Source organism: Phyllobates terribilis, unplaced genomic scaffold, assembly GCF_046119375.1.
Source record: "Phyllobates terribilis strain yellow unplaced genomic scaffold, ASM4611937v1 Scaffold_1598__1_contigs__length_248474, whole genome shotgun sequence".
Classification (NCBI taxonomy): domain Eukaryota; kingdom Metazoa; phylum Chordata; class Amphibia; order Anura; family Dendrobatidae; genus Phyllobates; species Phyllobates terribilis.
In genome coordinates, this window is record NW_027364358.1 from 218,580 (window position 1) to 230,895 (window position 12,316).

Genomic DNA, 12,316 nt, shown 5'->3' on the forward strand with positions numbered 1-12,316 from the left:
TAGTTTGAAACCAATTCTGGTTATCGCTTCTCGGCCTTTTGGCTAAGATCAAGTGTAGTATCTGTTCTTATCAGTTTAATATCTGATACGTCCCCTATCTGGGGACCATATATTAAATGGATTTTTAGAACAGGGAGATGGAAAAAGAGCTTGCTCTGTCCACTCCACGCATTGACCTGGTATTGCAGTATCTCCAGGACCGGTGCACCCCTTCTTTAATGCAGTTTCTAAAATCAGAAAGAATTGAATTCAATGTTTTTTGTTCATTTTGCTTGTTTGTCGGATTTTGGGATGGACTCTTTGGCTCTGCTTTTCTTCTCCTCATTGGATTTTTCATGTTCAAAGTTGCAGAAGCCAGATTACAAGCTCATTTTGGTTCAACTTCAGCAACTGTGCATTGCATTGCCATGTAATGTGATGCAATGCTATCTTTCTAGCTCTCCCTTTCTACTTCCTTTTGGATAAACAGACATATTAGGCAAGCATTTTGGAGCTTTCACCTAAATAACTACAGGTGGTGAGATAAGCTGCACAATATAATTGACCTTTCAGTATATTGTTGCACACACACCATCTATTTAGCAAATGCCCTTGTTATCAACAGCAGCCTTTTAAACTCACCCGAGCTAACAGGTATGTGCGCTGGTTACACTGCTGCGCTTAAAATTTCTTTTTTGGTTTGCTACAATGCCTTTTCTGAAACGTTGTCTCCTTCTGCTGGAACACTGACTTCTTTCATTTAATGCCTGCAGACTATAAAAGAGAACCCAACCCAAAAAGTTTGGTTGATTAGTCTGTGGCATTCTGTTAAACTGTTGCTTATGGCGGTCTCTGTGAGCTTCTCAGCGACATTCAGCCAGCCAGGTATCCTGCCTGCAGTAGATGGAATGTGGCAATGGAACGCTGGCTGCGCGTGTCATAATAGGCTCTGAGCCTTTATATACCTGTGCACAGCAGCAGCCACCTTCAGTCTGCTGCTGGACAGCCAGCAGCAGCAGCAGCAGCAGGAGAGGTATGTAATCAGGAGCCCTCCTGCTAAGGGTAGACAGCTGCTCGTTCCACCCCACCCCCCGCCTTAATTGGTTCTCCTCCCTTCCAACGGTGTTGAGGCGGGTGGGAACAGCAGGGGGTGAAGGTGCTGTGTTTAAAGAGGTGGAGTTATGCAGATCTAAAACGCGTGGATTGCAGCAGCAGCAAGCCGAAAAGTGCAGGCATGTAAGGGATCTAGAGGTTGACAACATGTCTTCTTAACGGGAGTCCAGGAGCTCATCTCCACAAATGGACTTTTTAGGATCCTTGGGTGGCTCCGTAGTTTGAAACCAATTCTGGTTATCGCTTCTCGGCCTTTTGGCTAAGATCAAGTGTAGTATCTGTTCTTATCAGTTTAATATCTGATACGTCCCCTATCTGGGGACCATATATTAAATGGATTTTTAGAACAGGGAGATGGAAAAAGAGCTTGCTCTGTCCACTCCACGCATTGACCTGGTATTGCAGTATCTCCAGGACCGGTGCACCCCTTCTTTAATGCAGTTTCTAAAATCAGAAAGAATTGAATTCAATGTTTTTTGTTCATTTTGCTTGTTTGTCGGATTTTGGGATGGACTCTTTGGCTCTGCTTTTCTTCTCCTCATTGGATTTTTCATGTTCAAAGTTGCAGAAGCCAGATTACAAGCTCATTTTGGTTCAACTTCAGCAACTGTGCATTGCATTGCCATGTAATGTGATGCAATGCTATCTTTCTAGCTCTCCCTTTCTACTTCCTTTTGGATAAACAGACATATTAGGCAAGCATTTTGGAGCTTTCACCTAAATAACTACAGGTGGTGAGATAAGCTGCACAATATAATTGACCTTTCAGTATATTGTTGCACACACACCATCTATTTAGCAAATGCCCTTGTTATCAACAGCAGCCTTTTAAACTCACCCGAGCTAACAGGTATGTGCGCTGGTTACACTGCTGCGCTTAAAATTTCTTTTTTGGTTTGCTACAATGCCTTTTCTGAAACGTTGTCTCCTTCTGCTGGAACACTGACTTCTTTCATTTAATGCCTGCAGACTATAAAAGAGAACCCAACCCAAAAAGTTTGGTTGATTAGTCTGTGGCATTCTGTTAAACTGTTGCTTATGGCGGTCTCTGTGAGCTTCTCAGCGACATTCAGCCAGCCAGGTATCCTGCCTGCAGTAGATGGAATGTGGCAATGGAACGCTGGCTGCGCGTGTCATAATAGGCTCTGAGCCTTTATATACCTGTGCACAGCAGCAGCCACCTTCAGTCTGCTGCTGGACAGCCAGCAGCAGCAGCAGCAGCAGGAGAGGTATGTAATCAGGAGCCCTCCTGCTAAGGGTAGACAGCTGCTTGTTCCACCCCACCCCCCGCCTTAATTGGTTCTCCTCCCTTCCAACGGTGTTGAGGCGGGTGGGAACAGCAGGGGGTGAAGGTGCTGTGTTTAAAGAGGTGGAGTTATGCAGATCTAAAACGCGTGGATTGCAGCAGCAGCAAGCCGAAAAGTGCAGGCATGTAAGGGATCTAGAGGTTGACAACATGTCTTCTTAACGGGAGTCCAGGAGCTCATCTCCACAAATGGACTTTTTAGGATCCTTGGGTGGCTCCGTAGTTTGAAACCAATTCTGGTTATCGCTTCTCGGCCTTTTGGCTAAGATCAAGTGTAGTATCTGTTCTTATCAGTTTAATATCTGATACGTCCCCTATCTGGGGACCATATATTAAATGGATTTTTAGAACAGGGAGATGGAAAAAGAGCTTGCTCTGTCCACTCCACGCATTGACCTGGTATTGCAGTATCTCCAGGACCGGTGCACCCCTTCTTTAATGCAGTTTCTAAAATCAGAAAGAATTGAATTCAATGTTTTTTGTTCATTTTGCTTGTTTGTCGGATTTTGGGATGGACTCTTTGGCTCTGCTTTTCTTCTCCTCATTGGATTTTTCATGTTCAAAGTTGCAGAAGCCAGATTACAAGCTCATTTTGGTTCAACTTCAGCAACTGTGCATTGCATTGCCATGTAATGTGATGCAATGCTATCTTTCTAGCTCTCCCTTTCTACTTCCTTTTGGATAAACAGACATATTAGGCAAGCATTTTGGAGCTTTCACCTAAATAACTACAGGTGGTGAGATAAGCTGCACAATATAATTGACCTTTCAGTATATTGTTGCACACACACCATCTATTTAGCAAATGCCCTTGTTATCAACAGCAGCCTTTTAAACTCACCCGAGCTAACAGGTATGTGCGCTGGTTACACTGCTGCGCTTAAAATTTCTTTTTTGGTTTGCTACAATGCCTTTTCTGAAACGTTGTCTCCTTCTGCTGGAACACTGACTTCTTTCATTTAATGCCTGCAGACTATAAAAGAGAACCCAACCCAAAAAGTTTGGTTGATTAGTCTGTGGCATTCTGTTAAACTGTTGCTTATGGCGGTCTCTGTGAGCTTCTCAGCGACATTCAGCCAGCCAGGTATCCTGCCTGCAGTAGATGGAATGTGGCAATGGAACGCTGGCTGCGCGTGTCATAATAGGCTCTGAGCCTTTATATACCTGTGCACAGCAGCAGCCACCTTCAGTCTGCTGCTGGACAGCCAGCAGCAGCAGCAGCAGCAGGAGAGGTATGTAATCAGGAGCCCTCCTGCTAAGGGTAGACAGCTGCTCGTTCCACCCCACCCCCCGCCTTAATTGGTTCTCCTCCCTTCCAACGGTGTTGAGGCGGGTGGGAACAGCAGGGGGTGAAGGTGCTGTGTTTAAAGAGGTGGAGTTATGCAGATCTAAAACGCGTGGATTGCAGCAGCAGCAAGCCGAAAAGTGCAGGCATGTAAGGGATCTAGAGGTTGACAACATGTCTTCTTAACGGGAGTCCAGGAGCTCATCTCCACAAATGGACTTTTTAGGATCCTTGGGTGGCTCCGTAGTTTGAAACCAATTCTGGTTATCGCTTCTCGGCCTTTTGGCTAAGATCAAGTGTAGTATCTGTTCTTATCAGTTTAATATCTGATACGTCCCCTATCTGGGGACCATATATTAAATGGATTTTTAGAACAGGGAGATGGAAAAAGAGCTTGCTCTGTCCACTCCACGCATTGACCTGGTATTGCAGTATCTCCAGGACCGGTGCACCCCTTCTTTAATGCAGTTTCTAAAATCAGAAAGAATTGAATTCAATGTTTTTTGTTCATTTTGCTTGTTTGTCGGATTTTGGGATGGACTCTTTGGCTCTGCTTTTCTTCTCCTCATTGGATTTTTCATGTTCAAAGTTGCAGAAGCCAGATTACAAGCTCATTTTGGTTCAACTTCAGCAACTGTGCATTGCATTGCCATGTAATGTGATGCAATGCTATCTTTCTAGCTCTCCCTTTCTACTTCCTTTTGGATAAACAGACATATTAGGCAAGCATTTTGGAGCTTTCACCTAAATAACTACAGGTGGTGAGATAAGCTGCACAATATAATTGACCTTTCAGTATATTGTTGCACACACACCATCTATTTAGCAAATGCCCTTGTTATCAACAGCAGCCTTTTAAACTCACCCGAGCTAACAGGTATGTGCGCTGGTTACACTGCTGCGCTTAAAATTTCTTTTTTGGTTTGCTACAATGCCTTTTCTGAAACGTTGTCTCCTTCTGCTGGAACACTGACTTCTTTCATTTAATGCCTGCAGACTATAAAAGAGAACCCAACCCAAAAAGTTTGGTTGATTAGTCTGTGGCATTCTGTTAAACTGTTGCTTATGGCGGTCTCTGTGAGCTTCTCAGCGACATTCAGCCAGCCAGGTATCCTGCCTGCAGTAGATGGAATGTGGCAATGGAACGCTGGCTGCGCGTGTCATAATAGGCTCTGAGCCTTTATATACCTGTGCACAGCAGCAGCCACCTTCAGTCTGCTGCTGGACAGCCAGCAGCATCAGCAGCAGCAGGAGAGGTATGTAATCAGGAGCCCTCCTGCTAAGGGTAGACAGCTGCTCGTTCCACCCCACCCCCCGCCTTAATTGGTTCTCCTCCCTTCCAACGGTGTTGAGGCGGGTGGGAACAGCAGGGGGTGAAGGTGCTGTGTTTAAAGAGGTGGAGTTATGCAGATCTAAAACGCGTGGATTGCAGCAGCAGCAAGCCGAAAAGTGCAGGCATGTAAGGGATCTAGAGGTTGACAACATGTCTTCTTAACGGGAGTCCAGGAGCTCATCTCCACAAATGGACTTTTTAGGATCCTTGGGTGGCTCCGTAGTTTGAAACCAATTCTGGTTATCGCTTCTCGGCCTTTTGGCTAAGATCAAGTGTAGTATCTGTTCTTATCAGTTTAATATCTGATACGTCCCCTATCTGGGGACCATATATTAAATGGATTTTTAGAACAGGGAGATGGAAAAAGAGCTTGCTCTGTCCACTCCACGCATTGACCTGGTATTGCAGTATCTCCAGGACCGGTGCACCCCTTCTTTAATGCAGTTTCTAAAATCAGAAAGAATTGAATTCAATGTTTTTTGTTCATTTTGCTTGTTTGTCGGATTTTGGGATGGACTCTTTGGCTCTGCTTTTCTTCTCCTCATTGGATTTTTCATGTTCAAAGTTGCAGAAGCCAGATTACAAGCTCATTTTGGTTCAACTTCAGCAACTGTGCATTGCATTGCCATGTAATGTGATGCAATGCTATCTTTCTAGCTCTCCCTTTCTACTTCCTTTTGGATAAACAGACATATTAGGCAAGCATTTTGGAGCTTTCACCTAAATAACTACAGGTGGTGAGATAAGCTGCACAATATAATTGACCTTTCAGTATATTGTTGCACACACACCATCTATTTAGCAAATGCCCTTGTTATCAACAGCAGCCTTTTAAACTCACCCGAGCTAACAGGTATGTGCGCTGGTTACACTGCTGCGCTTAAAATTTCTTTTTTGGTTTGCTACAATGCCTTTTCTGAAACGTTGTCTCCTTCTGCTGGAACACTGACTTCTTTCATTTAATGCCTGCAGACTATAAAAGAGAACCCAACCCAAAAAGTTTGGTTGATTAGTCTGTGGCATTCTGTTAAACTGTTGCTTATGGCGGTCTCTGTGAGCTTCTCAGCGACATTCAGCCAGCCAGGTATCCTGCCTGCAGTAGATGGAATGTGGCAATGGAACGCTGGCTGCGCGTGTCATAATAGGCTCTGAGCCTTTATATACCTGTGCACAGCAGCAGCCACCTTCAGTCTGCTGCTGGACAGCCAGCAGCAGCAGCAGCAGCAGGAGAGGTATGTAATCAGGAGCCCTCCTGCTAAGGGTAGACAGCTGCTCGTTCCACCCCACCCCCCGCCTTAATTGGTTCTCCTCCCTTCCAACGGTGTTGAGGCGGGTGGGAACAGCAGGGGGTGAAGGTGCTGTGTTTAAAGAGGTGGAGTTATGCAGATCTAAAACGCGTGGATTGCAGCAGCAGCAAGCCGAAAAGTGCAGGCATGTAAGGGATCTAGAGGTTGACAACATGTCTTCTTAACGGGAGTCCAGGAGCTCATCTCCACAAATGGACTTTTTAGGATCCTTGGGTGGCTCCGTAGTTTGAAACCAATTCTGGTTATCGCTTCTCGGCCTTTTGGCTAAGATCAAGTGTAGTATCTGTTCTTATCAGTTTAATATCTGATACGTCCCCTATCTGGGGACCATATATTAAATGGATTTTTAGAACAGGGAGATGGAAAAAGAGCTTGCTCTGTCCACTCCACGCATTGACCTGGTATTGCAGTATCTCCAGGACCGGTGCACCCCTTCTTTAATGCAGTTTCTAAAATCAGAAAGAATTGAATTCAATGTTTTTTGTTCATTTTGCTTGTTTGTCGGATTTTGGGATGGACTCTTTGGCTCTGCTTTTCTTCTCCTCATTGGATTTTTCATGTTCAAAGTTGCAGAAGCCAGATTACAAGCTCATTTTGGTTCAACTTCAGCAACTGTGCATTGCATTGCCATGTAATGTGATGCAATGCTATCTTTCTAGCTCTCCCTTTCTACTTCCTTTTGGATAAACAGACATATTAGGCAAGCATTTTGGAGCTTTCACCTAAATAACTACAGGTGGTGAGATAAGCTGCACAATATAATTGACCTTTCAGTATATTGTTGCACACACACCATCTATTTAGCAAATGCCCTTGTTATCAACAGCAGCCTTTTAAACTCACCCGAGCTAACAGGTATGTGCGCTGGTTACACTGCTGCGCTTAAAATTTCTTTTTTGGTTTGCTACAATGCCTTTTCTGAAACGTTGTCTCCTTCTGCTGGAACACTGACTTCTTTCATTTAATGCCTGCAGACTATAAAAGAGAACCCAACCCAAAAAGTTTGGTTGATTAGTCTGTGGCATTCTGTTAAACTGTTGCTTATGGCGGTCTCTGTGAGCTTCTCAGCGACATTCAGCCAGCCAGGTATCCTGCCTGCAGTAGATGGAATGTGGCAATGGAACGCTGGCTGCGCGTGTCATAATAGGCTCTGAGCCTTTATATACCTGTGCACAGCAGCAGCCACCTTCAGTCTGCTGCTGGACAGCCAGCAGCAGCAGCAGCAGCAGGAGAGGTATGTAATCAGGAGCCCTCCTGCTAAGGGTAGACAGCTGCTCGTTCCACCCCACCCCCCGCCTTAATTGGTTCTCCTCCCTTCCAACGGTGTTGAGGCGGGTGGGAACAGCAGGGGGTGAAGGTGCTGTGTTTAAAGAGGTGGAGTTATGCAGATCTAAAACGCGTGGATTGCAGCAGCAGCAAGCCGAAAAGTGCAGGCATGTAAGGGATCTAGAGGTTGACAACATGTCTTCTTAACGGGAGTCCAGGAGCTCATCTCCACAAATGGACTTTTTAGGATCCTTGGGTGGCTCCGTAGTTTGAAACCAATTCTGGTTATCGCTTCTCGGCCTTTTGGCTAAGATCAAGTGTAGTATCTGTTCTTATCAGTTTAATATCTGATACGTCCCCTATCTGGGGACCATATATTAAATGGATTTTTAGAACAGGGAGATGGAAAAAGAGCTTGCTCTGTCCACTCCACGCATTGACCTGGTATTGCAGTATCTCCAGGACCGGTGCACCCCTTCTTTAATGCAGTTTCTAAAATCAGAAAGAATTGAATTCAATGTTTTTTGTTCATTTTGCTTGTTTGTCGGATTTTGGGATGGACTCTTTGGCTCTGCTTTTCTTCTCCTCATTGGATTTTTCATGTTCAAAGTTGCAGAAGCCAGATTACAAGCTCATTTTGGTTCAACTTCAGCAACTGTGCATTGCATTGCCATGTAATGTGATGCAATGCTATCTTTCTAGCTCTCCCTTTCTACTTCCTTTTGGATAAACAGACATATTAGGCAAGCATTTTGGAGCTTTCACCTAAATAACTACAGGTGGTGAGATAAGCTGCACAATATAATTGACCTTTCAGTATATTGTTGCACACACACCATCTATTTAGCAAATGCCCTTGTTATCAACAGCAGCCTTTTAAACTCACCCGAGCTAACAGGTATGTGCGCTGGTTACACTGCTGCGCTTAAAATTTCTTTTTTGGTTTGCTACAATGCCTTTTCTGAAACGTTGTCTCCTTCTGCTGGAACACTGACTTCTTTCATTTAATGCCTGCAGACTATAAAAGAGAACCCAACCCAAAAAGTTTGGTTGATTAGTCTGTGGCATTCTGTTAAACTGTTGCTTATGGCGGTCTCTGTGAGCTTCTCAGCGACATTCAGCCAGCCAGGTATCCTGCCTGCAGTAGATGGAATGTGGCAATGGAACGCTGGCTGCGCGTGTCATAATAGGCTCTGAGCCTTTATATACCTGTGCACAGCAGCAGCCACCTTCAGTCTGCTGCTGGACAGCCAGCAGCAGCAGCAGCAGCAGGAGAGGTATGTAATCAGGAGCCCTCCTGCTAAGGGTAGACAGCTGCTCGTTCCACCCCACCCCCCGCCTTAATTGGTTCTCCTCCCTTCCAACGGTGTTGAGGCGGGTGGGAACAGCAGGGGGTGAAGGTGCTGTGTTTAAAGAGGTGGAGTTATGCAGATCTAAAACGCGTGGATTGCAGCAGCAGCAAGCCGAAAAGTGCAGGCATGTAAGGGATCTAGAGGTTGACAACATGTCTTCTTAACGGGAGTCCAGGAGCTCATCTCCACAAATGGACTTTTTAGGATCCTTGGGTGGCTCCGTAGTTTGAAACCAATTCTGGTTATCGCTTCTCGGCCTTTTGGCTAAGATCAAGTGTAGTATCTGTTCTTATCAGTTTAATATCTGATACGTCCCCTATCTGGGGACCATATATTAAATGGATTTTTAGAACAGGGAGATGGAAAAAGAGCTTGCTCTGTCCACTCCACGCATTGACCTGGTATTGCAGTATCTCCAGGACCGGTGCACCCCTTCTTTAATGCAGTTTCTAAAATCAGAAAGAATTGAATTCAATGTTTTTTGTTCATTTTGCTTGTTTGTCGGATTTTGGGATGGACTCTTTGGCTCTGCTTTTCTTCTCCTCATTGGATTTTTCATGTTCAAAGTTGCAGAAGCCAGATTACAAGCTCATTTTGGTTCAACTTCAGCAACTGTGCATTGCATTGCCATGTAATGTGATGCAATGCTATCTTTCTAGCTCTCCCTTTCTACTTCCTTTTGGATAAACAGACATATTAGGCAAGCATTTTGGAGCTTTCACCTAAATAACTACAGGTGGTGAGATAAGCTGCACAATATAATTGACCTTTCAGTATATTGTTGCACACACACCATCTATTTAGCAAATGCCCTTGTTATCAACAGCAGCCTTTTAAACTCACCCGAGCTAACAGGTATGTGCGCTGGTTACACTGCTGCGCTTAAAATTTCTTTTTTGGTTTGCTACAATGCCTTTTCTGAAACGTTGTCTCCTTCTGCTGGAACACTGACTTCTTTCATTTAATGCCTGCAGACTATAAAAGAGAACCCAACCCAAAAAGTTTGGTTGATTAGTCTGTGGCATTCTGTTAAACTGTTGCTTATGGCGGTCTCTGTGAGCTTCTCAGCGACATTCAGCCAGCCAGGTATCCTGCCTGCAGTAGATGGAATGTGGCAATGGAACGCTGGCTGCGCGTGTCATAATAGGCTCTGAGCCTTTATATACCTGTGCACAGCAGCAGCCACCTTCAGTCTGCTGCTGGACAGCCAGCAGCAGCAGCAGCAGCAGGAGAGGTATGTAATCAGGAGCCCTCCTGCTAAGGGTAGACAGCTGCTCGTTCCACCCCACCCCCCGCCTTAATTGGTTCTCCTCCCTTCCAACGGTGTTGAGGCGGGTGGGAACAGCAGGGGGTGAAGGTGCTGTGTTTAAAGAGGTGGAGTTATGCAGATCTAAAACGCGTGGATTGCAGCAGCAGCAAGCCGAAAAGTGCAGGCATGTAAGGGATCTAGAGGTTGACAACATGTCTTCTTAACGGGAGTCCAGGAGCTCATCTCCACAAATGGACTTTTTAGGATCCTTGGGTGGCTCCGTAGTTTGAAACCAATTCTGGTTATCGCTTCTCGGCCTTTTGGCTAAGATCAAGTGTAGTATCTGTTCTTATCAGTTTAATATCTGATACGTCCCCTATCTGGGGACCATATATTAAATGGATTTTTAGAACAGGGAGATGGAAAAAGAGCTTGCTCTGTCCACTCCACGCATTGACCTGGTATTGCAGTATCTCCAGGACCGGTGCACCCCTTCTTTAATGCAGTTTCTAAAATCAGAAAGAATTGAATTCAATGTTTTTTGTTCATTTTGCTTGTTTGTCGGATTTTGGGATGGACTCTTTGGCTCTGCTTTTCTTCTCCTCATTGGATTTTTCATGTTCAAAGTTGCAGAAGCCAGATTACAAGCTCATTTTGGTTCAACTTCAGCAACTGTGCATTGCATTGCCATGTAATGTGATGCAATGCTATCTTTCTAGCTCTCCCTTTCTACTTCCTTTTGGATAAACAGACATATTAGGCAAGCATTTTGGAGCTTTCACCTAAATAACTACAGGTGGTGAGATAAGCTGCACAATATAATTGACCTTTCAGTATATTGTTGCACACACACCATCTATTTAGCAAATGCCCTTGTTATCAACAGCAGCCTTTTAAACTCACCCGAGCTAACAGGTATGTGCGCTGGTTACACTGCTGCGCTTAAAATTTCTTTTTTGGTTTGCTACAATGCCTTTTCTGAAACGTTGTCTCCTTCTGCTGGAACACTGACTTCTTTCATTTAATGCCTGCAGACTATAAAAGAGAACCCAACCCAAAAAGTTTGGTTGATTAGTCTGTGGCATTCTGTTAAACTGTTGCTTATGGCGGTCTCTGTGAGCTTCTCAGCGACATTCAGCCAGCCAGGTATCCTGCCTGCAGTAGATGGAATGTGGCAATGGAACGCTGGCTGCGCGTGTCATAATAGGCTCTGAGCCTTTATATACCTGTGCACAGCAGCAGCCACCTTCAGTCTGCTGCTGGACAGCCAGCAGCAGCAGCAGCAGCAGGAGAGGTATGTAATCAGGAGCCCTCCTGCTAAGGGTAGACAGCTGCTCGTTCCACCCCACCCCCCGCCTTAATTGGTTCTCCTCCCTTCCAACGGTGTTGAGGCGGGTGGGAACAGCAGGGGGTGAAGGTGCTGTGTTTAAAGAGGTGGAGTTATGCAGATCTAAAACGCGTGGATTGCAGCAGCAGCAAGCCGAAAAGTGCAGGCATGTAAGGGATCTAGAGGTTGACAACATGTCTTCTTAACGGGAGTCCAGGAGCTCATCTCCACAAATGGACTTTTTAGGATCCTTGGGTGGCTCCGTAGTTTGAAACCAATTCTGGTTATCGCTTCTCGGCCTTTTGGCTAAGATCAAGTGTAGTATCTGTTCTTATCAGTTTAATATCTGATACGTCCCCTATCTGGGGACCATATATTAAATGGATTTTTAGAACAGGGAGATGGAAAAAGAGCTTGCTCTGTCCACTCCACGCATTGACCTGGTATTGCAGTATCTCCAGGACCGGTGCACCCCTTCTTTAATGCAGTTTCTAAAATCAGAAAGAATTGAATTCAATGTTTTTTGTTCATTTTGCTTGTTTGTCGGATTTTGGGATGGACTCTTTGGCTCTGCTTTTCTTCTCCTCATTGGATTTTTCATGTTCAAAGTTGCAGAAGCCAGATTACAAGCTCATTTTGGTTCAACTTCAGCAACTGTGCATTGCATTGCCATGTAATGTGATGCAATGCTATCTTTCTAGCTCTCCCTTTCTACTTCCTTTTGGATAAACAGACATATTAGGCAAGCATTTTGGAGCTTTCACCTAAATAACTACAGGTGGTGAGATAAGCTGCACAA

The 12,316-nt window shown here is 44.9% G+C and overlaps 10 non-coding genes across 10 annotated transcripts; all 10 read left to right on the forward strand.

Annotated features, from left to right (window-relative positions):
• The first annotated feature begins 22 nt into the window (after positions 1-22).
• On the forward strand, positions 23-213 carry LOC141244604 (U2 spliceosomal RNA). Its single transcript, XR_012308518.1, has one exon. It is a non-coding gene; the product is annotated as a U2 spliceosomal RNA (small nuclear RNA).
• A 1,118-nt stretch (positions 214-1,331) lies between these two features.
• Positions 1,332-1,522, forward strand: LOC141244605 (U2 spliceosomal RNA). Its single transcript, XR_012308519.1, has one exon. It is a non-coding gene; the product is annotated as a U2 spliceosomal RNA (small nuclear RNA).
• A 1,118-nt stretch (positions 1,523-2,640) lies between these two features.
• Positions 2,641-2,831, forward strand: LOC141244606 (U2 spliceosomal RNA). Its single transcript, XR_012308520.1, has one exon. It is a non-coding gene; the product is annotated as a U2 spliceosomal RNA (small nuclear RNA).
• A 1,118-nt stretch (positions 2,832-3,949) lies between these two features.
• On the forward strand, positions 3,950-4,140 carry LOC141244607 (U2 spliceosomal RNA). Its single transcript, XR_012308521.1, has one exon. It is a non-coding gene; the product is annotated as a U2 spliceosomal RNA (small nuclear RNA).
• Positions 4,141-5,258: 1,118 nt separating this feature from the next.
• On the forward strand, positions 5,259-5,449 carry LOC141244609 (U2 spliceosomal RNA). Its single transcript, XR_012308523.1, has one exon. It is a non-coding gene; the product is annotated as a U2 spliceosomal RNA (small nuclear RNA).
• A 1,118-nt stretch (positions 5,450-6,567) lies between these two features.
• Positions 6,568-6,758, forward strand: LOC141244610 (U2 spliceosomal RNA). The gene has a single exon (XR_012308524.1). It is a non-coding gene; the product is annotated as a U2 spliceosomal RNA (small nuclear RNA).
• Positions 6,759-7,876: 1,118 nt separating this feature from the next.
• Positions 7,877-8,067, forward strand: LOC141244611 (U2 spliceosomal RNA). The gene has a single exon (XR_012308525.1). It is a non-coding gene; the product is annotated as a U2 spliceosomal RNA (small nuclear RNA).
• A 1,118-nt stretch (positions 8,068-9,185) lies between these two features.
• On the forward strand, positions 9,186-9,376 carry LOC141244612 (U2 spliceosomal RNA). The gene has a single exon (XR_012308526.1). It is a non-coding gene; the product is annotated as a U2 spliceosomal RNA (small nuclear RNA).
• Positions 9,377-10,494: 1,118 nt separating this feature from the next.
• On the forward strand, positions 10,495-10,685 carry LOC141244613 (U2 spliceosomal RNA). The gene has a single exon (XR_012308527.1). It is a non-coding gene; the product is annotated as a U2 spliceosomal RNA (small nuclear RNA).
• A 1,118-nt stretch (positions 10,686-11,803) lies between these two features.
• On the forward strand, positions 11,804-11,994 carry LOC141244615 (U2 spliceosomal RNA). Its single transcript, XR_012308528.1, has one exon. It is a non-coding gene; the product is annotated as a U2 spliceosomal RNA (small nuclear RNA).
• Positions 11,995-12,316: the final 322 nt, after the last annotated feature.